At 43.7% G+C, this 27,005-nt stretch overlaps 1 long non-coding RNA gene across 1 annotated transcript in view; it reads left to right on the top strand.

The window, feature by feature from the left end:
- Positions 1 to 27,005, top strand: part of LOC135446148 (uncharacterized) — a 46,562-nt gene that overhangs the window by 487 nt on the left and 19,070 nt on the right. The window lies entirely within an intron of this gene.

Raw genomic sequence — 27,005 nt, 5'->3', positions numbered from 1 at the left:
ACTAGAAAAGCCATGGGTAAATTGGGAATAAAGGAGCCCTGAGCCACGATTTGGAAATTACTTGTTAGGTGGTTTTATGCTTGTGAGTCGACAATGGGAAAAGCTAAAGCAGAATCAGGATCTGCTTGAATAAATCAGCTGAGGCGACTTTAACAATTTCAACCCTTCTGTGTTTTGGTGACAAAATGAGAAAGTGGGTTGTGTTGGGTAAGGACTATCTGAGGAGTGTTATATTGTATACAGCAATGCATTTCATAAGATAACAAATAGTTTTCAAGTAAAGGATAAATTTTCAGCTGGTTTTTGTGCTCCTGTAAACACTGCAGTGGAGTCAGGGTAACTACAATGAATTCCTAATCCCAGGAATAACAGTAGGATTCAAAAACTGCTTTTTGTAATTTTATGGGAGTTTTGAAATGATAAAGCTGTCCTAAACCAGGAGAAAATCAACAAAACTGAAAAGACCCATGACATTTATCTCACATGCCCTGAGCATTACCAGCCCTTCTGTGCAAAGGTTATTGCTGAAATTCCTGAGGGATTCCTGCCTGCCTGCCTATGTCTGCCTTTTTCAGACACTGAGATGGGAAAGGCCTAGAACAAATCAAGATTCTAGGTTTTGGAGATGGCTAGGAAAAAGGGATGGTGGCTCTGCTTTTAAATCTTGAGTTGGATGGGTATTTTATGATGCTAAAATGCACAGCCCTGCTCCCTGGTTCTCCACAGCTGTAAGTGCAAAGGACATTTGGTGCCCACCCAGAGAAAATAAATGGTGTTGTAGCTGTCCAAATAAGTGCTGGTTACCTTAGTTTTAAATCATATTGGTGATTAAATAATCTCAGGTGAATTTAGAGACTGCCTCAGAATGAAAACTTTCTGCATTTTCATCATTTTGAATGACATTGCTTTGCTTTTGGGGCTGTTTTTGTTATCTTACAGCAGCACCATGAAGCTGCTCTGTTCTTTTCTCTATTCATTTTATTTTCCTTATGCCATACTTATTAGAGTGTTGTTTTCCTTTTCATTCTCTCTCTTTATAAATGTCATATCCAAAAATACATCAGTGGATAATGCAGTATGTTACTGTCTGCAAGGATATCCTCACTTCAGCCAAGTGGGAATGGGAGGTGTTTATTGCCACAATCAAGAGTAGTTAGAGGAATTTAGTTTTTTCTCACAGGAGATTAAAAGCTCTGGAATCTGAGCCCTCAGCTCTGTTATACTGTAGGAAAAGATTATTAATTAAAATTATTTTTTCTTAATTATTTTAAAAATAGAATATATTTTAATTTAAAATTTTATTATTAATATTTATGTGCAAAACATGTTAATTAAGACATTGATAATTTAATTTCTCTGGCTTCTTTCATTTGTATTTTTAAATGTTTCCATTCTTTTATTTGCATATGGCAGCTGCTAATGCTCATGTATGACCTTACTAACATGAAAACCTGAATTTAACTAATGCTGCAAAAGGGGTCTCATAAAAAATTATCTGCCTGAGGGGATTTTTTCAGTTCCTAAAAAAATATCTTCAGTTTTAAAAAATCTTTTTTCATATAAATCTATTCGTTTATAAAGTTTGTGATTGTTTGGTTTGGTGGGTTTTTTTATTACTATTTTTTAAGGCTTTAACTGTTTTGACTCTGAATTGATGAGATGGTCCTGGGGTTATCCATGTTGTGTATTTTGTGATGTCCCTGGTGAAACAGCTGAGGAGTCACTTGGGTATTTGGGAAGGAAAGATGAAGTTTGTGTGCTGTAGCAATCTGAAATCTCCCAGTTCACACATCCCACTGAATGCAGCCCTTCCAGGACACATTTCTGGGGACCTTTTGGTGTTTATAAAGTGCTGCTGTGACAGCCATGCACATGGAGTCCTTTTTTATCCATTTTCACAGGTTCTTCCTTGGCCCTTTCTCTACAGGAACTGAAATTGCAGAGCTCAGCTGTTCTGTGTGTTGTGAAAACTGACAAGGAAATCTTCAACCTGTTTCTGTGTGTACAGATGAAAAGCTTGAGGCTTTTCCAAAAGAATCCAAGTCCTGGAAGGAACTGAGCATTAAATGTTGTTGAAAACCCCAAGAATGCAAAGGTCTATTTCTGGGTGCTGAGATCTCATTGCTGATGGAATCCCTGGGTACCAAACCCACAAATTAGTTCATTAACTCATCTCCTGTAGCCTGCTGAGCAGCTGCTGCTCAAAAATAGCTCTCTCCTGTTTCTAGCCATTGATTAATTAGATTAGTCCTTCCCAAATCACAGATGCTGTAATTTCACTTGAAAAGCAATATATTCTAAGGACTTCCAGCCCCCTGAGATTTACCTGTCAGTGGTAAAATGAGGCCTTTTCCTTCTTCTACATGTTCTCTTCCTTAGACTGTTGCTGCTTAGTTATGACACCATTTTTAATTCTTGTTTGATTTCCTGGCCGTATTTCAGACCATTTTATGGGAGGATTTTTAAACTAAAATACATGCTATTTCTCTTTCTCTTCTGTGTCATTAATTTCATCACCTTTATTTTTTTCAACTCAGTCTTTGCATTTCTAATCCATGTTGAAGTCAGTGAGTGAGTTCTACAGTTCTGCTTAACGTGAATAGTAAAAGCTTTTTAGGGCAAATGGGGTTTATTTTCCTTACATGCATTGTTATTCCAAATGATACCAGCAGTACTTTGTAAGGCTGGGCTGAGACACAATTTGCTTGGGGAGAAAATAAGCATGAAAAGTTCTCTCAGGATGAAATTCTTGAAGATGAGAAAGATGCCAGGATGATGGAGCAGGTTTGCTGGTCACTCCTCTGCACAACAGAGGGAGCACTTAGAGCAGGCAAGGGAGGAATCCTCCTGCTCTGGGTGAGCTGCAGGAAACTCTGAGCATCACAAACAGTGCTGAGAATGCTTCTGCCACCCAGTACCAGTTATTTGTCTGTGTGAGGATGTGTGCAGGGCTGTATTTACCATGCTGGTAAACACGACCATGGCTGGAGGTGTGTTCAGTGTGCATGGCTGTGTTTACCTGGAGGTGTGTTCAGTGTGCATGGCTGTACTTACCTGGAGGTGTGTTCTGTGTGCATGGCTGTACTTACCTGGAGGTGTGTTCTGTGTGCATGGCTGTGTTTTCACTGGAGGTACATTCTCCATGGAGAAGAAAGCTCTGCAATGGGCTGGAAATGGTTTGTGAATCAGTTCTGCCCTTGCTGTGCTCTGCACAAGGGTTTGCAGTCAGTGTGAGAGAGCTGCTGCTGAGCTCCCTCCCACAGGGAATGCAGGGTGGGCAGGTCCCAGTGCTTGGATTTTTTGGTTTGTTCCCTGCTAGGTCGTTGCTGCAGTCATGGCACAAATGAGATTATCAAGATAATTAACAAATCCTGTCAAAACAACAAACTCCTGCCTAGAACAAATGTGGCCTTTGGTCACATGGACTCACCTGCTCCTTGGGCTGCTGTGGGGATGGTCTGGGCTGTGAGAGCCAGTATGAGAGCTTGGCCTGGCTGATCCATAAGAAATGAATATTTCAGCCCTAAGGAAGGAAGGATGGCCAGCTGCAGATTGCCTGGGGGCCTGCTGGCAGAGCCCCTGAGCTCAGCCCACAGCCACTATCAACAGGAAGAACACTGAATGCCATTTGCTCTTGGAGCTGTGATACATGTTCCCAAATAACATTTAGCTCAGCAATTAGCTACTTGTAGCTGCTGCTGGTTTGGTTCAGTTTTAACACATTTTGGCACTCTTTAAAAGTGTTTTTATTAGATGGATAAATCTGCAGAGTTAGGGTTCTCAAGAGAACTGTAGTTAAAGGAAGAATTGCTATTTTAGAGCTGTTGGAAGTATTGTGTGGATGAGGAATAGGGAAAGGTATGGGAGTTCACTTTGCAACATGTAGAGTGACATGCCCTCAGGTGTGTAACCCCTCAGAATGTAACTCAGTGTAGATCAGATTTTGGCCAAACAGTGCATGAAAAGGTCACTCACTGACTTTGTCACTGCACAGAGCTGACCATGCCAGAAAGCAGTGCAGATGGAGGTGCCACACTCCCCAGAGTGATTTCATGGTTCTTGTTTAATGTTTGCAGCAGCTGAGAAGTGAAAGTGTTTGTTAAATCAAACAAGACTCTGGTGCACCAAACCACAGAGTTTTAGTCTTTTTTTCCCCCTCTGTAGCCATTTCCACAGTGCAGCAGGGATTTCTAGCAGGGATGCAGGACCAAATGGCAGCCCTGAGTTAGGTGCTTCTGTTGTTGAGCTATTTCTTGTTGGTTGTTTTTTATTCAGCATCTGGAATTTTAGAAATCAAGCTCCATAAGAAAGTTCAGGTGCAGTGTCCAATGAATATTATCTAAATAAAAACTGAGAAGGATTGTGCTGGTGTGGCCTTGGGTGCCTCTCTTTCCTTCAGAAGAGCTTGGTGTCTCCCAGTCCAAGACTCAGTTGCAAACATCCATTGAGATTTAAACCAATTTAGATGCATGATTTATTCAGTAAGCTCAGGAATTTTCAGTCACTTCATCTTGGAAAAAAAACTCTCTAAAAACTTCTCTGGAAATATACTTCTATCCATGTACTTTTACTGTCCATGAAAGCCAAGCAGTATTTTAGCAATATTCAAACCCAAAGTTACATGTAAAGAAGAAATTGAGTTTCATAATAGCCAGAGACATCTGTAAATGCCCAAAGAAGTTTAAGGATCCAAACAAACCTTGCAAAACTTTGCCTCCAGTCTCAGATATGATTTTGAAGGAAAGGTTGGTGGTTTCACACCAGGAGGAGCTTGAGTGCTGTCTTGTCACCTCAGTGGTAAGAGAGGTTCTGAAACATTTTGGATACTGGCAGAACTCATATTTATTTTTTCTTTTTTATTATTCAAACTTAGACTTTATCATTTTCTCAGGGCCTGACTGACTTGGATGAAACTGTCAAAATATGATAAAGTAGTTGAGTTTCTAAAATACTTGGAGAATGAACAAAATCTACAGGTGCACAGCATCATGGTCCTGTGCAGTTTATTACTGCCAGCCTGTGAGAAGCTGAATTTCTTCTGTCTGTGCCTGACTGGTGTGCTGCAGTCTGTCCCAAAGGTCAGCCACAGCATTATACATTGATTTATGCAGAAATTGGGCTGTTAACTAATGAGATCCTACTGGATGGGCCATTAAAGCTGTGGGAACGAGAGGAAATGGGAGGTTACTTCCATAGCCCAGTGCCCAGGACTCTTACCTGAAGGAGGAAGTCATGAGTTGTTCTTCCTGCTTCATGGAATTCTTCTGATTCAAAATGAATTCATTACTCATCTTCTGTCTGTAATTCATTATTCACTGAAAAGGTACAAAGCCCATCCAAGATCCACTTCCAGCTGAGTGCCCTTACCTCAGAGAAGATGGATTTCCTCCCCCTCACTAAGAAATTTCATTAGAGCTTGAGGAAGTGATAATATTATTTTTATTCAAGTCTTGTCTTTATGAGGGTTTTTTTTAATATTACTCTGACAAGTTTTATGGAGTGGAGATGGGCCTAACTAAGCTTTTTGCATGCTTTAAGCACAAATCTCTGATGTGATGTGAGAGGTTTTCTGAAGTCATCCAAAGCCAAATAAAATTTTGTGTTACAGCTTTTACCAAATGAAAATCATGGGTAGGAGGTTTTCTGTGTAAAAGAATTTGTGTTGATGAAGAGATAAATGATAAATGTATTGATGAGGGTTTATACTAATAAGAGTCTATATGTGATATTCATGAGGGCTTTTTAAGGGAAATCAGGATATTAAATTTTTTTTATGTTGTTTCTTCAAGCTCTTACCATTATTTCACTTTTTTTCTTCTATCTTCCTTGTACTCCCATGGACAAATTCTCCTTCTACGTGAAATCTCAGCATGGGAGGAGCAATCCTTCCCTGAGAGATTAAAGATATCAGCATGGTGACCTAATGGGGTAAATGTGCTTTATTTCCATCCCTCTGTAATCCCATGGAAATGCAGCAGTCACACTGAGGGTGCTTGGCCTCAGTCCCTTCCTTCAGTGAACTCCATGATTTTCCTGCTCTCAAACCCTGATTTGTTGTAGCCATTGGTCAGAGCCATGGGAAATGCACCTCTGGCCAATGGTCCAGGCTCTCCCAGGCACAGAGACAGGAACACTTCTGACTGATGGTTTGGAAACTTCCAGAAAAATCCTGCAAGTTTTATTCCAAATGAATGGATGGAATCTGCTGTCTGGTCACAGTCACAGTGCTTGAGACTCCATTAATTAAAGCTTCTCTCTGAATTTAGAAAGCCGTAAATTGTGGCCTGTGCTTTGCTCCAGTGATTCTCAGTCTGGTTGTTCTGCTGCATAGCTGGAAATGGAAGTGGGTTATCTCTGGAGAAAGCAGAGCAAAAAAATGAAGGATTATCTTCTGGGGTTTTTGTGGTTGGGCTGTCAGGCTTGAACTCCAGTTGTTCTCTATTTTATGCTCTGCAAAAATAAGCATAGTCTAAAAAAATATTTTATAAAGTTCTATAAATACAGTGCAGGGGACAGGATTAGTGAGCCTGCAGCTGCTGAGGCACTTGGGTAGGATGGAGTAAATTAATTCTGAACGAAGCTCACTTTGAAATTTTAAAGGCCAAATAATTTCCCAGTAACTCAGCATTAGTGCCTGGTGCAACTGGGACATCCAGCTAACTGTGCTTCTCCTTCAGGAGTAAAAATGAAATTATAGCAAAAAGAGAGTGAAGTGTCATTTAAGACGTGTCAGCACAGACTTTTCTGTGCTTGATGTTGCAAGTGAGAGTTGCTCAGAAGCACAAAAACCTGCACAGCCCTCCCTCCTGGAATCACCACAGCAGCAAGGAGTCAATTACCAACATTTTGATCATGAACTAGCAAGGGGAGGGGGAGGTAGCCCATGGAGTTTCATAAGCTGTAGGAACACAAAACCTTGTAAGAAGGATGCTATTAAAAAAAAAATTCCTTCCAATAAAACAATATTAGAAAAGAAATCTCTGCTGGATATCTTGCAGAGATTATTATTTCTTGCAGAGCTATAGCACCAAGACTACATTCTCATTTCACCAGATATTGCTCAAATACCAAGAGACAGACAGCAAAGATGAAAAGAAAGCACACTACAAATATTGAAGTAGATCTAGAAAGGTCATTGATAGACACTTTAGTTCTGGTTACTTTTCTGAATTCTAAAATGCACAATGAAAAGAGCAGAGGGGGAAAGAGACACTGCATGATAATTTGTATTTTTTAGATCACAGTCCGATTCTAGAGATTAATTGCTGATTAATTTGTACATCTGAGTTCTACTTGAACCAAAATTAGAGAAGAACAAATGTGGTTGCATTATGAATATAATCTGGGTGTCGTAGATTAGCTAAACGACACTTGCTTGACAGCCTGGAGTGTTAGGTTATTTTATTTATAATTGCACAAAGATGGGTGCAAAACGCCCCGCACCTGATAGGGAGGGCGCTGCTCACTCCCGGGGCTGCCGCTGCCGCAGGCGGGGCCGGGCCCCTCTCCCCGCTCCCTCCGCAGCCGCCGTTGCTCAGACAACGGGATCGCTCAGCAGCAGCGCAGCAACGGCAGAGGGAAGCTGGGAGGGTGGGAGCAGAGATTGCCCAAGGGTGGAGGAAAGGGAGGGACAGTATTGGTACGTGTCTCAGAGAAGGTGTTTGTTGTGTTGTACAGAGCGGTGCCAGAGGCCCCTCCAAAGCGCTGCGGTTCTGCTGATTTAGAAATTCCCTGTCTGGAGCAGCTTCTTTCCCTCTCCTGGCCTTTGCAAGGGGTGAGCAGATGGAACGAGGTGCCAGCAGTGTCGGTGCCCTCCTGGAAGGGCCTGGGGGCTCAGGCAGTGACTTTGCCTGGTAACCCTGGCATGAGGCATGTCACCCTCTGTGCTGGGCCAGGGGCAAAGCTCTGTGCCACAGAGGAGCAGTGGGAGCTGAGGAGCCATTGCCAGTGGGACAGTGCTGACGGGGGTCTGGGCATGAGGGCAGAGACCAGGATCTGACTCCATCTTTCAGAAGGCTGATTTATTATTTTATGATATATATTATATTAAGGCTAAAAGAATAGAAGAAAGGATTTCATCAGAAGGCTGGCTAAGAATAGAAAAGGAATGATAACAGAAGCTTGTGGCTCGGACTCTCTGTCTGAGCCATCTCACTGTGATTGACCATTAATTAGAAACAACCACATGAGCCAATCCCAGATCCACCTGTTGCATCCCACAGCAGCAGATAATCAATGTTTACTTTTTGTTCCTGAGGCCTCTCAGCTTCTCAGGAGGAAAAATCCTAAGGAAAAGGTTTTTCATAAAAGATGTCTGCGACAGCCAGCACTCAGGGCTCTCCTCCCCTTGGCTCTCAGCAGACCTTGCTCTGTGTCTTGTGGCCTCAAAAGTCACAATCAGAAAGCTTCTGGTAGCTGGTTTGCTGTCACCCTTGAGCCAGAAGTGACACAAACTCACTCAAAGGCTGGTTTGCAGAAGAGCATTTCATACAAAAAATCCTCTCTTTTATAGACACATTCAGCACTTGATTGGCTAACTAACAAAAACATCTTTCTCACAAGCAGTGCTTGAGAAGAACAGAAAAACAGCGCAGGAAAACACCACCTGCAGGCTGTTTGTACTAACGAGCTATCACCGTTTTTCTACAGCTCCCTAAAAAGTCTCGCAAGTCCACTGTGAGAAAACAAAGCCGTTTTCTCACTTTCTGACCAGGCTGTTTCATGCACAGTTTACCAAGTAGGGAAGATGGTGTCTGTCATCATCCTCTTACAGGAGTGAGAAATTATTAAAAAGGAAAGAAGCACAACCCCACACACCTCCCCACATTTCTGCATTTGGGGTATTGATCCCTTTATCAAAGCTGGTCAAAGTAACAGCTTGTTACTGAAATTCCTTTGAATTAACACTGATGAAAAATAATTATTTCTTAGATCTTAACATTACCTCTTCATTATAATTTGATTTAATTGCTATTACTTTTATTTCATCAGTACCAGAACATGAACACTCTGTAGGCTTAATGCAGTCTGTCCTTGCAATTCTGATTTGCAGTTAATTAAAATTGATTGGCTGACCTGCCATTTATATTTATCACATCTTATGAAGGATCCAGATTTTCCTTCACATAAATTTTACTGCTGTTCTCTGTTAGGTGTTTTGTGCAAAAAAGCTTTACATAATGTCAGATACAGTAAAAAAAAAATCTTAATCTTTTGAAGTTGTATTGAAGTCAAAGTTACTATTAACAACAAGATTTTTTCCCCTTAATTGCAAAGAATTACATTGTTTGGATCAAACTGTTTATTTTCATGGTAATTTTTGGAAAGTTTTGAAATGAATTCTTACAGCAATGCTGACAAAATCTTGCTTATAATTGCATGATTAGCACTTCTGATGTTGGCCAATACTATTATCTCATTACTTCCCTTGTAGAAAATGTGCATGTGTTGCGTCTCATCTCTGACAGTAAATTCCTTGGAGCCCTGATTGTCTTTTGTTCTGTGTATAGTTGTCCTGCAAATGAAGTCTTGCTCGTGAGACAGAAATCCCAACTTCCTGCTGTTTATTTTCCCATTGAAGTGGGCAGTGAAGCTGCAGCAGAGCAATGACATTGCCAGGCTGGTTCATGCTGGGGATTGCTCCCAGGGGCTGCAGGGGCTGCTGGAGCTGCTTTTGCCACTGCTGCAGAGCAAATACTCATTCAAGGTTTTACACTTTGCCTCCAAGTTCGAAGTTCATTTCTTGAGAGGAGCAGTTGGCTACTGTGGCCGTGTTCACAGGGGTCTGAGGATGAGGGAAGAGATGAGAATATTGACTCCATGTTCAGAAGGCTTGATTTATTATTTGATTATATATATTATATTAAAACTCTACTAAAAGAATAGGAGAAAGGATTTCATCAGAAGGATGGCTAAGAATAGAAAGAGAAAAGAATGATAACAAAGGTTTATGGCTGGGACTCTCTGTCCAAGCCAGCTGACTGTGATTGGCCATTAATTAGAAACAACCACATGAAACCAATCCCAGATGCACCTGTTGCATCCCACAGCAGCAGATAACCAATGTTTACATTTTGTTCCTGAGGCCTCTCAGCTTCTCAGGAGGAAACATCCAAAGGAGAAAAGATTTTTCATAAAAGATGTCTGTGACAGGCTACATTCGTATCAGTCCCCACTGAGGGAATTCTTTGGAATGAGATGTAGAATTGAGAGCCAATAAGAGGAATAAATAGAATTTATTACATCAGGGTAGGGAGTGGTGAGGTAAGTGGAAAGGTGCCAGAAAGGGAAGAAAAGTTAAGTTAGTTAGGAGTGGTATCCAAGGCAATGAGTGCTATGGAAAGCACAGGAGATAGGATCTGGCAGAAGGGATGGTGATTCTGTGCTGCAATCTCAGGCACTTATTGCTATATAATTAAATAATTATTAAATAATTAAATACACACTTATTGGGTATTTAAGTTTTTGGGGCACAGCATCCAGGATGTCACATGGATGGGAAGCTGTGACTCTGTACCATGAATGTGTGACATTATTCCATTGCAATGTACCTGTCACATCCATATACATATATAACATAAATAGCTGGCTTTGTGTTGTTACCCTTTCATCTGTGCAAGAATTGGTGGCTCCAGATCAGAGATGGGCTCTGTGGTGCTGCACAGAAGGGAAAGCTGAAAGAGGAGACCTGGATGCAAGTGAGGGAGGAGTTGAGGAAAGTTTAATATTATTTATGAACTTTGAGATGGGAGAAAAACAGAACAGGAGAAAACTGTAGGAGAGAATACAGAGATTTAAAGGAGCATAGGCACTCCCTGAGCTGTGAAAATCAAATAATGCAAATGTTTCTGGGTGAACTGCAGGGAATGCTCAAGAAAACAACCATGAATTCATAAAAAAGATTGAAGGAATGTCAGAAGACAGGTATAGCTTTATTTTTCAGGGAGAAAAGACTGTCATCCTGTGGTCCTTCAGCTGGTGGCTCTATAGCCTGTATGCCTTTCCTTTCTAATTCCTCCAGGGGAGTTGTTTTGGGATTTAATTTTTTTTATTATACAAAAAGCTCCTTTTCACTGATCTCTTCAGAACAGAAACCCAAAAAATTGAATGGAATTATTTACAGTCATATCAGTATTGAACTGAAAACTGCAAAAAATTAAATTATTCTGGTTAGGAGGGAGAATTTCTTTACAATGTGGGTATCACAATCTCAGGGGAGATGACAGTTTCTCCTTTGGGGTGTTTGAAGCTGCATTGGAGAGAAGAGCAGGGTGGGTGGGGGGAGCTGATCACTGTGTGTGAGCACAGCAGCAGGGTCAGGGCTGTGGGAGCTGAGCCAGCACTGCTTGGCCATTTGCAGCAGCTCTGGGTCTTTCATGACACTCCCAGACAAGTAATGCTGGCTGAATTTGCATCCCAGCAGTTGCATTCCAGGCTGGGATTTGAGGTGCAAACAGGAACTGGCAGCTGCTCATGGAATATTTGAATACAAGGTTATATTCAGGATTTTTCTTCAGCACTCAGTATGGGTATAAATATTCCTATGCATCAGGATTAATACATCCCTCATTAGTTGCCCATGTCTAAATCCTCTTTGCACTGAGATACTTACAGGGTGGGTTTAGTTATTCTTAGTGTTGATCCTTTGGCAAAAAAATGTATGACAGGGTTTAATGGTTGTACACTTGCTTCTGCTAAGCCCTGCTATTAAATATACTCTCATTTCCATTTGGTGAGTATGTGCAATTTGTCTTCATAGCTGTGGTTGTAGGAACAGGTTTGTATTTTTCTTTAGCTGATGTTTCCAATTTGAGTTTTGTGTCATCAGCAGAGAATCTTAGAGCTGAATTTCTTCCTCATTCTACAGCCTACATGTGGCAGGAGGGTTTTTTGAAGAGGAGCAGCTCAATGGTCTTCTCATTCCAAAATGCTTTGGGAAATTCCCTGGTTGATTCATACACTTGTAAATTTAGATTATGTTTGTCACACACAAATAATGCCAAATTCTCTTGTGCCTCATGGGAGTATCTGGCTCTTGGAGGTATTTATTGTGCTGGCTTTGGAATGACAGAGATCTGTACAGACAGCAGTTTGTCCTTCTCAGAGCAGGGGTGTGATGCCTTTGTCTGCAGAGAGTCTGGGCTAGGAATAGGCACGAACTGGAGTCTGGCATGCAGTGTTTGGGAGCTCAGGGAAACAGGGACCCGTGGTCTTAAGGGATTCACGGCTTTGAGCCCAGATCCTGGCACAAACCACACGGGGCCAATCAGCCTCGCTGCGGCTCAGAGTGACCGCAAGGCTCGGATCGTGTGGTCGAGAGCTACAACATTCTGGGGCTTGGGATCAGCTGCTGACACACGGTGGGGTACGGGCAGCAGCACAAACAGGACAGGCCATGGCAGGTTTGGGAGCTCTGCTGGGCGTTTGGGAGCTCTGCTGGAGGTTCGGGTATCGCACTCCCCCCTGAAGGGACAATTCCTCTTGGAAGCTCAGAGGTGGCCGCGATCCGTGCGTGGCCGGCAGGTGGCGCCCGAGAACACCGAGTGCCGCAGCCGCTCCTGGCTCGGTGTCCCCCGGGGCGGCTCCCGAGGAGCTCCGCGTGCGATGTCTCCTGGAATTCAATCCTACAGCAACAAGTGGGGCACCAAAGCGACCCCCAGCCACTGCTCCGTGTGAGAACCGGAGCTGTGTGGGGGCTGCTTGCAGTGCTGGTGACAGGGACACACAAGAACTGCGGCATTCACAGGGTAATGCTTTATTTCCCTCCCATGGCAGGAGGGAAATAAAATCCCTCCTTCCAGACGTGGCTTCATTAAGGAGTGAGTTATCTGAAACAAATTCATGTGGCAGAAAAACTCCTTGTAAAGCCTTGCAGAAGGCCAGGCCATTGCAAATAAATAATTGCTTGGGTGGGTGTAATAGGGATGGCATGTCAGGAATGATTTTTTTTCTTAGTCATGCTTTGCAACATGTGTTCAAATATTTCTTTGCTCTCATAACTATTGGAGAGAATGAGATGGGAGCCTGGATGGTGGAGCTTTCTTCTCTTGCTCAGCACTCAGGTGAAAACACAGAGGGATTAAAGATGGGTTAGATAAGCATTCTTGAGGGAGTAGAGAACTCTGGGAACAGTACTCTGGCCTATTAATTGTGAGGGATGCAAAAAACTGCCTGGCCCTTTTCTGGTTGGAAAACCACAGTGTTTATATTGGGTTTTATCTGATGTACAGCTTCAGTTGGTTTTGTTGAATTGGATGATCATTTTTTCCCCTGCATATCTTTCTTTTTAACTGTTTCAGGGTACCCAAAGCGTCTGCACAGTTCTGTTCAGGTGTCCTTTCCCTGGTGTGTCCCATGTGCCTTAAAATGCCAGCAGGACTGAAAATAAAACTGTGACCCATAAATGAAAACTAAAACTGTCATGTAATGCCATCTTGTCAAGATATAAAAATTTACTTTTAGTAAGGCAATTCATTCTCTGCAGAATTCTCTGCCCGATTATTTCAGAACTTTTTTGTTGCCTTCAATGGGAAGGAAGCGAGGCTATGCCATGAATGTACTTTGGGTGCCTATTTTGATTTAATCTTGTATATTTGCTAGATGATGGGTGTGGAGGAAAGAGTATGTAATTATGATGTGTTAATTAGTGCCCTAAAGCTATATTTAATTAAACCTTTAATAGCAACAGATTACAAATATACTTGGGAAATAAATTCCTCTTTGTGCAGCAGGGCCATTGCGGTGCAGCCTGGCTACAGACACACAGCTGACAGCTTGCACCATCCATGCTGATTTTTCTGTGGGGAAAGATAAGAACAGGGGGAGCGAAGGGCAAAGTGTCAGCGGCACCATTTGAGCAGCTGAATCCATTCTGGCTGGCTCCTGCCAAACAGCCTATTAAAGCTTTTAGCATTGTGCTGTCTGTGACAGAGGGAGCTGGTCCCGTTTATTCTCACAGCTTCACTGGGAGAGTAGCAGGAATACCCTTCAATAGTCCTACAGACAAAACCCCACAGAGAGCAGGAGCTGCTTTTGATGGGTTGTTTGCAGTGTATTGTAGCACGTGCTCCCTACCCAAGGATGTGGAACACACAGCCCAAATGGCATGGCACTGAAGTTGTACATGGGATTGGAAGTCTGAAACTGTGTCTGTAATTTCCATTTGTTCTCTGCCTTCTGTTGAACTATTTGACCCTTTACAAGCCCCTTTGTCTCTTTTCTTCCATGTGTCCCCTTTGTAATTCTCAGAATAGTTCAGGATGGCACAAGGAAAATGTGCCAAGCTGAGCAGAAGTCCATTCCTAAGACCTGTCAAAAACATTTTCTCAGCTTTGCTGCACTTCAAAGCACCAATGTTATCCTGTCCTAAGGTTTGCTTCCTTGCTTAGCAGTAGTTCAGAAATTCAATGTGCCATTTTCTTATGCATTGTGATTAGTTTCACAGAAAAAGCCACTTTTTTTGATGATGCTAGTTAAGAACCCAAATTTGGTTTGGTTTCCCAAAGTACAAATATTGTTAGAGGTTTCTGAGTTATGGTACTGCTAGAAACAGATCTCAAAGACTTTCATCCCCCTCAGCTGGGCCTCTGAGTCCTGTGAAATTGCAATGTGCAAGGTCCTGAAGGAATGGGCAGAGCTGGAACTCCTGTTCATGGTGAGGTATCACACTGTGCTGATCCAAAATCCTAATCAAACAAAAAGGCAAAGGTGGATGTGGAGCCAGTGAATATTTAGGCAGAATTAAAAATGAACCTGTGGCAGTAAAACCCCTCAGATCCTGTGGGAAGTGCTGCTGCTCACTGAGCACACTTGGGAGAAAAGCTTCTGGGACTTTTGGAGCCACTGGCAGAGGCCTCCCTGTCACTGCTGGAGATGTTGGAGCATTCATTATCCCATGGACAAAGAGAGACCTGTGCTCCAGATCAACAGAACAATCCAATAGAGAATTAATAATTGGCAGTGAGCTGGGAGAGAGGGAGAACTGCCCTGCTTTGCCTATGCAAAGGCAGCACCTCCCTGCTGTGTACCTGCACTGTGGGAAAGTGCTCAGCAAACCCACACTGGGGTTTCTCCTGTCCACACTTGTGCTGCCACGCTGTGCAAATCTTTGCATTCCCACTTGTTTACTCCGTGCATTTCCCTTCTCTTCAGTTACCTCCCCAAATAATTAAACAGTTAAACAGTTTATTGCCTGCAAAGATCTGTTGGCCAGTAAGTTTATTTCCAGCTTTGCTATTGACCAGGGTTGTAATTGCTACAAATTGTGTTTCTATTTCATGGTACAGTTTGGTTTTCTTACTGAGTGTTTACAAAGGTGCTGCTGCTGAATATTTGGTATCTTTCTAGTATCTTTCTGGTTAAATGAAGTTTTCTTTGGTATCTTTCTGGTTAAATGAAGTTTTCCTCTGTCAGGCTTTCAAGTCAACAGATGCTAGCAAGGCAGGCTGAGTGGTCTAAGCTAAAAGAAGATTTTGTCCCCAAAGCTGCAGTCTGGGGAAACCTCCAGTAAATTCCTGGTGCCCATATGCTGTTATCCAGAACAACATGTGGTGTCCTGCTGTCCTTCCCAGGGGAGCAGAGTTTGGGAGGGTGAGCTCTGTCTGCCACCAGGATGGATAAATTCATTTTTGCAGGGTTTTGTACACAGCTATTGGTGTTACTTCCAGGCTCTAGGTTTTGTGTAGAATGAACTGATCTTGAGACTTCCAGGGGGGAAAAGCATCAGAGGAGAGAAAATCAGTCTTTGTTCCACGGGATGCTCTTTAAGAGAAGATGTGCAAATGCCTTTGGATTTCTTTCTGGCTGCAGTTCCAGCACACAGCACCTGCTGCTGGCTGTGCCCCCACCCAGCCCTTTGCTCCTTGAGGGGCACTGAGTAAAACCTCAGAATGTTGACACTGCTGCCATGGGGCTTGTGTCTCACACATGCAGCAGGTTTGGCCTTCAGTTTCTGAATTTCCTCATCCACTGAAGGTTTTTCATTTGCATTTACTGAACAGAGATCTCCCAGCTCCTCCTTAAAGCCTCTCTGCTGAGGCCCCACCATTTTCTGTTAGGTAATTGAGGTTATTGTAACACATTACTTGAGGGGCATACAAGAGAAGAGACTTCATCTGATATCCAAAATAAATGCTGACACAGTTTTTCAGTTAAAAAAAGTTTGTCAGAATATTTTAGAAACTAACAATTAGATGCTAATATTTCTAGACTAACAGGAATAGAAATCAGAATTAATGAGTTCTCTGCAGGTACATCTGTCACATATTTAATGACGTGAGCATATTTCATGCTCCCAGCACTCTGCCAGCATTATACAAGCCTTGTGATGCTCTCTGCAGTAAATACCAGCCTTGCTTTGCTGCTAGGGGAAATGGAACTCAGTTCCAGCCTGTAGGAGTTCCCCCCTGGAGTCAGTGGCTGTGGACATCCCTGGCTGGCTGTGGCCTTGGGGGATTGTCCATGAGTGCCCATTCCTGGTCTGGGCCCTGTGCACAGCCTGGGGCTCTGCAGGGCCTGCACCTCTGGGATCTTTGCTGCTCCCTGTGACCCCCAGAGATGTTCAAAGCCTCTTTTCCCAGCCTGGCACTTGAAGAACGAGTCAGGGCTCTTCAGTTCTCGGTCTCAAGGTTGTTCATTGTTCCTTATCTATAAAAGATGTTCCCCTGCCCTGCCAAAGTCCATCCAGCAGGGCAGTTCCAGGCACTCTGCCTGCCCTAGGGGAGGTGTTATGTCCTTACACTAAAAACTGTGTGTACAATGTTTGCAATCACTTCCCAATACCCATCACCTGTGTTAGACTGTGAGCTTCTACTCTAGACCAATCTAAAAGTGCCAACATCACAGCAGAAGATGGAGGCCAAGAAGAAGGAGAAAGGCTGGACACACCCAGATCCCTCCCTCTTGCCTCCTGAACCCCCATTCCAGAAACCCAAAATCTGCCTTTTCACCCCTTGATAACTTCACTTATTATTCTACCTAAACTGTTGTGGCTTGCAGATCTCCATACAAGGTTGGTAATTTGCTCCATGGGTCACAATCCAACCCTCAGGTGTTCTGGGCTCCGTCCCAGGGCTCTGAGCCCCTGGCAGGGTCCTGGCCATCCTGGGTTCCCAATGCAGCTCTGGGGTGCAGCAGCTGCTGAAGCCCCAGCCACAGCCACAGCTCTTTCCAAACATACCTGTTGAGCTGCTCAAGGCTTCTGGGACAGAGATAAATGCTGGATAAATACATTTGCTTGCAGAACAAAGTTTAACCTGGAACAACACTGTCAGGTTTCCAGTGGGTGGTAATTAAGGGACTGATTTGTCTCTGTTACCATTCTGCCCTGTGTAGAATTACAATAATAATTGCTCCTATCTTAGGAGAAACTGGAAGGAGAAATATTTCTCCAGTGTTGATTTAATAGAAATATGTCTTAATCTTTCTTATGATAGAGGAAGAGTCCCAAGCTAACATGCACTGCTGTCCTTGAGAGTGCACATTCACTGACAGAGGCACCCTCTGCTTTTGGCAAACTGTGTTCATTCCAGATAAACTGGGAGACACTGGAAAGACTTCCAGCCTTCCCATCATTTCCAATATGGCCACAAACAAATTGCATTTAACCTGAAGTTTCTAAAAGAGTTGACTCATAATTGGAAACTTGTTTCAAATTCGCTGCTTTTTTCCCATTTGGCTCGCTCTCATTTTTAGTCCCCAGCAGTACAACTGTTATGACCATTGGTAGTTTTGGAGGTAAAAGTTGAACATAAGGAACACAGGCATTATAGTTTCAGCAGCTGCTGCAGTTCTACCTGAGATATTGTGTTGGCAAGCATTGAATTCACTTCCCCAAAGCAGAAAAGCCACTCCCAATTGCTTTGAGCATGGCCCTGGGAGATGTTCATGCTTCTTTTTGAGCTGCCTTATTTCAGGACAGACATTTTCAGGCACAGAGGGGGACCTAAAGGAGAAGCTTTAATTTGAATTTTAACTTCTCTCTTATCTAGGGGCTGTTTGAAGGTCTGTGGGAATCCCATTAAAAGCTTAATTTCTGAAGTTCAGTTTTAATTCTGAATTTTCCCTGGGCTAAAAACAAGCAGGATTTTTTCCACCTGGATCTCTGGTATATATTGTGTCTTTGCCATCACTCTTGGTTGCATTGGCAGAACAGAAAACCTTTCATTTTGTCCATTAGGGGAATCTCCATTTACCCTGTGTGATAAAAACTTTTCTCATGAACATCATGTGCCTTAGAATTTCGTTCTTGAACTGTAGGTGAGAAATTATTCCTTGTGCTGGGAAATGGAGACTGCACTACAAGGTGATATTGGGGTTTCCAGAAGCATCTCGTGCTGCACAGGAGTTCTGAGGCTCCCTGGCACACACATCTGTGCTAATGCCATTTTCCCTTCCTTTCTGGTGCTTCTCTTGTTTTGTGCCTGTGCTTTCAGATTGGTCTCTTCCTGCAGACCAGCAGCCAGCCCAAGGGATCTCTTTGCACATGGATCATCTTGGCTGCTGCCCAGGAGCTTCCCAAGAATATGTTAGTGACCAAAACTCAAAATTACCCAGCAGCACCCATTATTGGTTCCCTCACAAGGGCTTCTCAAGAATATCTTCTTTTTAAGGATGTACAAATAAGAGTTGTTGGTAAGAGCTGCTGATGCCTCACCACTGTTAGTGACCCTGGACTAAAGAAACCAGTGTACTTCTGCTGATGCTCTTTTGCTTTATATTGAGCTGTGGCATCTGGAAGGACTGCTTAAAAAAAGAAATAAAAATCCAGGGTGCTGGAATCCTGGCAGGACAGTCCTGGTGACTGCAGGCTGAATGCATGGCTTTAACAAGTGCCAGTCTCACTGGAAATTGCACTGTGGCCTCCAGGGAGCCAACCTGACCCTGAGCTGGACTGTCCAGAAAGGGGAAAATTAGCCCATGGCTGACTCTCCTCAGGATTGCTGCAGCCAGGGAGCTTCCAGTCTCTGTCAAACAAGCTGGGCTTGCCTAAAACTCGTTTTTGTTTCTGTGAATTGGATCTCAGGCTTCAGTAAAGATCCATCCAGTTCTGGTTTCCCTACTTCAATCTAGGGAAAACACTCTGTGTGCTACAGGAAAAGCTTTATCAGTTGTGAATAACAAATGCTAGGTGGGGCAGGAATTTGTGTAGAATGTCTTTAGGGCTGCACAAGCATCAGCAACTGGGCAAGAAAGGATGCTGAAGTGGAAGGGGATCATGTCTTGGGTCCTTTCTCCATCTAAAAGTGATGTTCAAACTGCATCAAAATACCAATAACTCTGCTCTGATACTACTGAAACAAATTCCTGAGAATGATGTGTGAGAAAAAAGGATGGGTTTAATTATTTTGATGTAATCTGTGAAGTTTAATTAGGTATCCAGTTTTAAATCCAGTTACGTTTGCATGTGGCTTTAGCACCTCCTCTTAATTCAAGAGGCCATGTGACCATGTTATTCTCACAGACTGCCCTGCAAAAGGCCTGTGAAGTTGAAATGACCTTCAGAAATATTCATTACTTTTCTCTGTGACCTTCTTTATTTTACTTCTGAAAATTTGTTAACTAACAATCTACAAAATGTGAGCTTCACTTAATAAGACAGAAAAATAGACAAACTCGAGTCAGCTAAACTGACTGTTCCTTCCTTTTTGTCAGAGCTGAACCTCAGGGAGCTCTCAGAAGAGGCCTTTCCTGCCTTCTTACTTTACTGAAGAAATCTTGTACCTTGTATATAATTCCAATTTGTGAGGATTTCAGTTGTAGAAAGAGTGAACCAGACTGTCCCTGTGCTGTTCCTGGTCCCAGTTTGTCCTTTAGAGCCTCTCCAGGGTCACTTGCACATTGGTCATTGCCTCAGCTTCTCCTTGCAGTGCAGTGAGAATGGTCTGTAACCAAACTCCCACCCACCCTTTTGATTCCACTGGGATTTGATTCTGGGAATCACACCTGCCTATCTGTGCTGCCCACTCTCTGTGGCAGCCAGGTACACAGGCACCCACTGCACAAATGAATAGTGCAGCCGTGTTCAAACACAGCTTTCTCCTCTGAATTCCTCTGTCTCCTATTGACACCTCTCTGTATTCTATATTTCATAATTGGGCAGCTCATGCATAAAAGATCCTTATTGATCAGCCATGATGTGAAGAAGTGCTGTTCAAACCTGGCATGGAGTTCAGCAGGAGTCAAATCAAGGACAGGGCTGGCAAGTGTTCAGGCTCAGGCACCACAGTGCTGAAATCTGCATTTATTCTAATCTGTTCAGATACGATTTCTGCAATGCAGCCAGTGGCTAAGGCTGACCTTAAACCCAAAGAATCCTTGGCTGTTGGTCTCTTTCCAAAGGCTTAATCCCTTTTGGTCTTGAGTTTCTTTTGTTCCTCCTTGTGCCTCCACTGAGTTTGATGGTATTTCTATGGCTGTGCTAGTTTTCCTGAAGCAGTCCTGCAAATTACTTATGGATTATTGGTATTTTTGCACTTTTTGAAGTAATAATTCCCCTTAATCCTAGTTCTGCAGCAGTGTTTCAGCTGACATGCAAGCACACTGGGAATTGCATCAGGGCTGCTCTGTGAGTGCAGAGGCAGGAGCCAGTGTGGTGCAAGCACTGCTCCAAAGGGCCTGAGCTGAGCACTCTGCTTTGCTGCCTGGGTTAAACCCCAGCCCTGCCACAGCACAGCTCAGCAGCTCAGTGAGGGTGCTGTGTTGTGTTACAAGTGTTGTGGTGGGAACAGAGAGGGACAAGTGAGAACCAAGCTGTGCTGCCCAAGTCCCCATCTGTGATCTCTCCAGGTAACCTGGCAATGCTTCATTTTATTGTAATAGGAGAAACCTTTAATAGGCAGAATCAGCTCTCTGTGACTGTGCAGGCAAGAGATTTCATCCCTTTTTGCTCACTTCCTGCACAACATCCTTGTGTCAGTGTGGAGAGAGCAGCTGCCTTCTGCTCTGGGAGGAGTGACCATGGGCAGGTTCTGGGCTCATTTTCAGTGCCTGCATCTCCCAGCCCCTGGTTCAGCAGTTGGGATCAAAGTCCTGCAGGGGGGCAGTGCTGGCACTGTCTGATTACACACAGAGCTGTAAAAGATTGTGGATCTCTAGAAATTTAGGGCTTCAAATTCAAGAAACCCTACAAGGTACATCTGAGCTAGAATTCTTCTGAGGGAGGTGATGCTCCCCCTCAGCTCTGTTCTTGTGAGACCCCACCTGGAATATTGTATATGGTTCTGGTGTCCCCAACATGAGAAGGACATGGAACTGCTGGAGAAATCCCAAAGGCCGCAAAGTTGATAAGGGCACTGGAGAACCTCACCTGTGGAGACCTCCCAGCACCTTCCAGGATCTGCAGGGGCCTACAAGGAAAATAGAGTGGGACTCTTCACCAGGATCTGGGGTGACAGGATGAGGGGGAATGGCTTCAAACTGAAAGAGGGGAAATTTTACACAGAGGGAATTCTCTGGGAGGGTGGAGAGGCCCTGGCACAGGTTGCCAGAGCAGCTGTGGCTGCCCCATCCCTGGCAGTGTCCAAGGCAAGGTTGGCCAGGGCTTGGAGCAGCCTGGGATGGTGGAATGTGTCCCTGCCCATGGCAGGGGTTAGAACAAGGTGATCTCTAAGATCCCTTCCAAACCAAACCATTCTGTGATTCTCTATTATTCTAATATTTCTATATTTATTTCAGGGACAACAAGATGCACCTTACCAGTTACATGCTCTTCCAGATAACAAACAAAACAACCTTAAACCCAACCCTCTAAATACTCCAGGATTTTATTTTTTACTATCACCATGACAGTGTGTTTTTCCCTTTGACTTATTTCCTGGAAACAGCTGAATCATTCCTTGCTCAAAAGCTCGCCAAAATTTGCAGCCAGTGGCATGGAAAATTTTGACCCAGAGGTTTGTAAAAAGCTCAAGTCAGATTGTTTTAATGGGGAGTGGCAGGAATGTTCACAGTGTGGAAATCTGGGAGCCCAGAGTGCAATCCACATACATGTAAACAGAACTGTAATGTTAGATCATCCAGGGGAATAGAAGAGGGAAAACTTTTCTTCTGTTTAAGGCATGCAAAAGATTTTAAAGCAATCATTTTTCACTAGGAGTGATTGTGTTCCTGGTGATTCACTACTGGTGATTGCGGGTAAGCACGGCCAGCGCATGAGATGTGCAAGTGTCCCGGAAATGTGACCCTTGCTGTAAATCTGAGCGACACGACTGCCTCTGGTTTCAGCCCCAGTGGAGATGTGTATCTCGGCACGGCGGCTGAAGCTCTGCTGCCTGTGGCAGCCGCTGTTTAGCACAAGCTGAGGTTCCCTATCACATGCTCAGTGAGATTCCGCAGGACAAAGGCTCTGTAAATTGAATTACACCAACACCACCTATGGATTGGGGCTGGCGCATTTGCATCACAAACGCGCTTACAGTGTGCATGCCCGCACTCACCAATTAGGCTTTCTTCCCAACCCTATTGGTCCTTCAGAAAAAAGGGAAGGGTTTTTCTTTCCTGATGGAGTTGCAAAGAAAAGCTGCTAATGAAGGGCTGATGAATGGTCTGATTGTGTCGCTGTTTGTATGGTTTCACCTTCATTTGCATCAGTACCAGGCACAGATCCCGAGACTCATTTTTCAGTTTTCAGTGCTTCTCTTCTTTGGCCCCTGCCTGCTCTAGGACCAACCAAACAAGCACATTTATCTTTGCCTCCTGGAACACTCGGGATATTTCCCTTCGTGCATCCCAGGGCCCTACACGTGGTGGGATGGGAGCTCTCCCCAGCACATCTGGCTTCTGTTGTAGGTTGGTCTGGGAACCTGACACCAGCTGGAGCGACACAAAATGTACTGGGAGCCGTCCTTAATGCATCAACTCTGTGTGTCTCCATTTCCTGCTTCAAGGAATGGATCTCCTGTTTGGTATCTTTTCCAGCAGTTCCCACAGCGTGTTTGACACTGTAACAAACAGTGCTCACACCTCCAAGACCAGGGAAAGCACACAAGCAGCGTGTCAAATTGCTTACCCGGAGCGCCCCTAAAGGATCCCATCAGAACGGAGTCAATCTGCAGGCGTGGAGCAATCCCTCTCTGCCTGCAGGAGCACACACAAGCCACGTTTCACTGGTGACTCTCCAGTTCTGCAGTTCTTTGCTTCTTCCTATTTTCCTGTCATTTTGAAAACATAGCAACTGCCAAAAAAGAATGATTTTCTTTTTAAAGAAGGAAAAAAAGAGAATGAAAGAATGTGGCCCATTGTTTCCTATATCTGTTCAGGGAACAAGCCTCATTGATTGGATGCCAGGAAGGGGATAATGCAATCTCCCATTGGGCCTGTTTGCATCTTCTGCCAGGCTGACAGTTAAAGGCTACAGATGGCCTTTGACAACTGACAACACTCACTGTTATGCCAGTGCATGACTTCATCTGTGTGACACTGCATGTGACTGCAGCTTGCTTCCTCTTTGCTTGCAGGAACTATTCTCCATTTCAGGAGCACCAGAAGAACAGAGGAAGTTCCCCTTGCCAGAACCAGAAGCCTAAAAATGCCTTCCAGTATTGTTGGAATATTGTTGTTTGCTTGGTGCTTTAACCACCAAGTCTGAAGTTCAGAGGCCAAATTTGGTAAAGCTTCAATCCTTTTTTGAATGGACAATTTTCAATACTGGTAAGGCCCACGTGGACATTTCAGAGTGTCCCACACTCCAGAGTGCTTCCCAAAGGGACACCAAGCCTGCAGCTTGTGCTGGAGGTGCAAAGGCTGCAGACCTGTGCTGGAATTCAGAGGAGTTTTTGTTTTCTGTGAATCTTGGCAAGCTCAGGGGATGCTGCAAGTTGAATGAATGAAGTCATCCATCATCTAGCAGTAACTGGAGTAGGTTGAACTCATTCCCGTTCTGTTTTTTGCTTCAGAAGCAGGAAAAAATTAATGCTTATATTCTAGACTTTTCTTTTTGCCACTTTTAAACACAGGTCACAATTTGAATTATGGTTAGTAGCTATTACTTTATCTTAATTTTTATTATAACTGTTTGATCTAAACTTGGTTCTCAAGCCTCTTCTAACACATGTAATTTACTACTGGTTTTTTTGAAAAAGAAAAGGGAAAATACTTCTGTATTTTCTTCAACATTTTTTTCTGTTTATTGCTCTAGGCAGGTAGAGAGCTGAAATAGCAGAGTGGTGTGGTTCACATACAGGTGCTGTCAAAATAGTCCATCATGGATTGGGGATGAAATTTAGCAAATATTAGGCCTCATATCAGAAGAAGACAGCCAAGGAGTTAAATAGAGACAAAATTACTGGAAGTCATATTTTTCATCCCTTTTTAGTTGTAGTGGAACTCAGGAAGCCTCCTCTGAGCTACATGGCACAAGCATTTGAGAATCTTCATGTTAGTAATTCAGTTTATGAAACAAAGTGTTTTTAATATCTGGGGAACAATGAGGAGTGCATATAATGCCCTCTATTACTTTGAATATCACATTTCACTGGTCCTGTCTTCACCATGGAGCCACATTCCTGTGGAAATGCCCCTGCCACGAGGCTGTGAGCCTGCTAACAGATAGGGAAATGAATGTGCTTAGCTGAAAATGTATTTTCTTTGAGTGATTGTGTTGTTGATTCTGTCAAAAACTGTGGGCAGCCTGGGAGGGAAATAAAAACTGACATCCCAAAAGTTGTTTGGTATCAGTGAGGAGAGCTCAGCATCTGCAGAGCATGAGTGAAGTCCATAACAGTTTCAAAAGGCAGTTTATTCCAATAAAATTTAACTGTCCCTCATAACTAAAATATCTTAATTAGAGGAGAGTTTAGGAAACCAACCAACATTCTGAGAAGCTGATTCTCTCTGTCTTGCAAGCAGGCCAGATAAGCCCTTGTGTGTTAATAAGACCCAGAATAGGTCTGTGACTCTTCAGGATCACTTCTCCAAGCACCACTGGTAAAATAATGTGTTCCCCACATCCTGCTGAGAATGAGTGGGACAGATGCTGCAGCTTTCACTTTGACACTGGTCCCATCTGGTCAGATGGTAATCCAAGGGGTGACAAAAGAGAGGAATGACACTGACAGAAAGAATTTCTATCCCAGTTCCTTTGGTCATGTGCTGGACATGCTGGGTGAGCAGTCAGGGTCACATCCAGCGTGTTGGGAGTGCTGAGTTCCAGTTCCTGTTGTGAGCTGAAATCCATCACCTCTCCTATCAGGCAGTGATTGATCTCTCCAAGCTGGCAGGCACATGGCCAGCTAAATGTCACCTCTGCTGTGATGCTCCAACCTCCCTCTTCACACACTCAGATACCAAAATATTCATATTATTCTTACAGAGTCTCCTGATGCGACACCTCTTCTAAAAGATCTTGGATCAAACAAATCGATTGCTCCTTCTGCCCTTGGTTCTTGGGACAGTGCATGGATCTGCTTTCTGGTTTTGGGATTTCAGAATGTGTGAATTTCCCCCTTGTTCAGGCTGGTCTCTCTCTATGTGATGACGTGAAGTTGAGCCCTTGGAAAGGACAGGGAGGAACAGCAGCAGCTTGGCTCTGAGCTGTCACTTTGGCTGCCACTCTGGGAGAGAACAGCCTGGTGACTGGCAGTGATATAAATATTCAGGGCTGGATTGACAGTGTGCAGGACATGAGCCTGCTGGAACAGTGAAACTGAGACTTGACTTCTTTCCTTCTTTTGTGCTCCTTTGTGAAGGCATGAAGGGTGTCCAGCAACAAGTTTCTTTCCTTCCCCAGAATAAGCTGTTAGAGGACAAGTGGAGCTCAGCAGTGAGGAGTTGTTGGTGTTGTTTTCCACTTGGTTTCAAGTTCTGCACACAAAGCTAGAGCAGGTAAGTGAATATTGCTTAGCCTGGGTGCTGAGCCCAGAAGTGCTGAGTGTCAGGGCTGTTCTTGCTCCTCCTCAGCTGAAGAGGGGCTGTGAGAATGGCAGGGAACTTTGGTGTTGGCTACACGGGGCTGTGTTATTGCTGTAGGTCACCCCATTGCCTGTCAGTTTGAGGTTTGATGCAGAAAATAATGAGTGTTGGTGACAGTGAAGACACAGCTCTCAGTGGTACTTAGGGGGCTGAGCTTAAAATCTGATTCATGTGGTGACATCAGTACTGAGGAATGTTATTTGTGGTCAAAAGTGCCAGAGAGATCAATGGTTCTACTCCAAGACTAACCATTAAGAACAAGAAGCTTTAAATGGCTTCCTAGTATGCCTGTTTCCTGAATGTCAAACTGATCATAGAGCCCTTTTTAACCTGTCCACTCATGGATCAGGTCAAACCAATGGGATCATTCAGAAGCACTCATCATATCCAGGTGGGATGGTGAGTACTGAGCTAAAGAGCAGCAATCCTGCTTATCAACAGACCTAAAAGTGCAGCAGCCCTGGGATTTTTCCCAATAATGGAGCCAGGACCTTGAATATTTAACTGTATTGTGGAGTTGCATGTGAAGCAGAACCATTTCATTTCTGTACTCACATTTATGCCCTTTATTTCCTCTCTTCCTTTGGGGCATTTTCATGTACACAGCAGGAGCACACCTGAGATGGGCTCTGAAAATTGTTGTGTAATCTGTAGGCAAAGAGCATAGCAGGGAAAGGCATGAAAGAAAAACTACCAGATTGTGAAAGGGGACCAAGACTGACTTTCTGCATTGTTCTTATTGGCACATGCTGTTTCTGCTTCACATTCTTAGGTTGCTGAGAAACCCTGTCATCTGCAAACAAAGGCAGCTCCTGCAGGATGGAGTGTGTGCAGAATGTAAAGAGGGAGGTGTCTGTGGGCAGCCTACAGAAGATTGCCACGTTGCTGCCATGCACACAAAAAGTTCCTGACTTTTGGTACCAGGCTCACCACCCTGACAGGCAACCTGGTGCACTGAAGGTATTTCATGTCAGGAAGTTTTCCTCCAGGTTTGACTCACATATTCTTAAGCAGTAAATACAGAGCTGGTATTAAGTTGTGCATTGTGGTCCAAAGCATTGGTCAGTGTTGTATTGAAATGACAGCATGTGGAATTGTAG

This window comes from Zonotrichia leucophrys, chromosome 3, assembly GCF_028769735.1.
Source record: "Zonotrichia leucophrys gambelii isolate GWCS_2022_RI chromosome 3, RI_Zleu_2.0, whole genome shotgun sequence".
In the NCBI taxonomy this organism is placed as follows: Eukaryota; Metazoa; Chordata; class Aves; order Passeriformes; family Passerellidae; genus Zonotrichia; species Zonotrichia leucophrys.
This window is presented reverse-complemented; position numbering and strand designations above follow the sequence as displayed.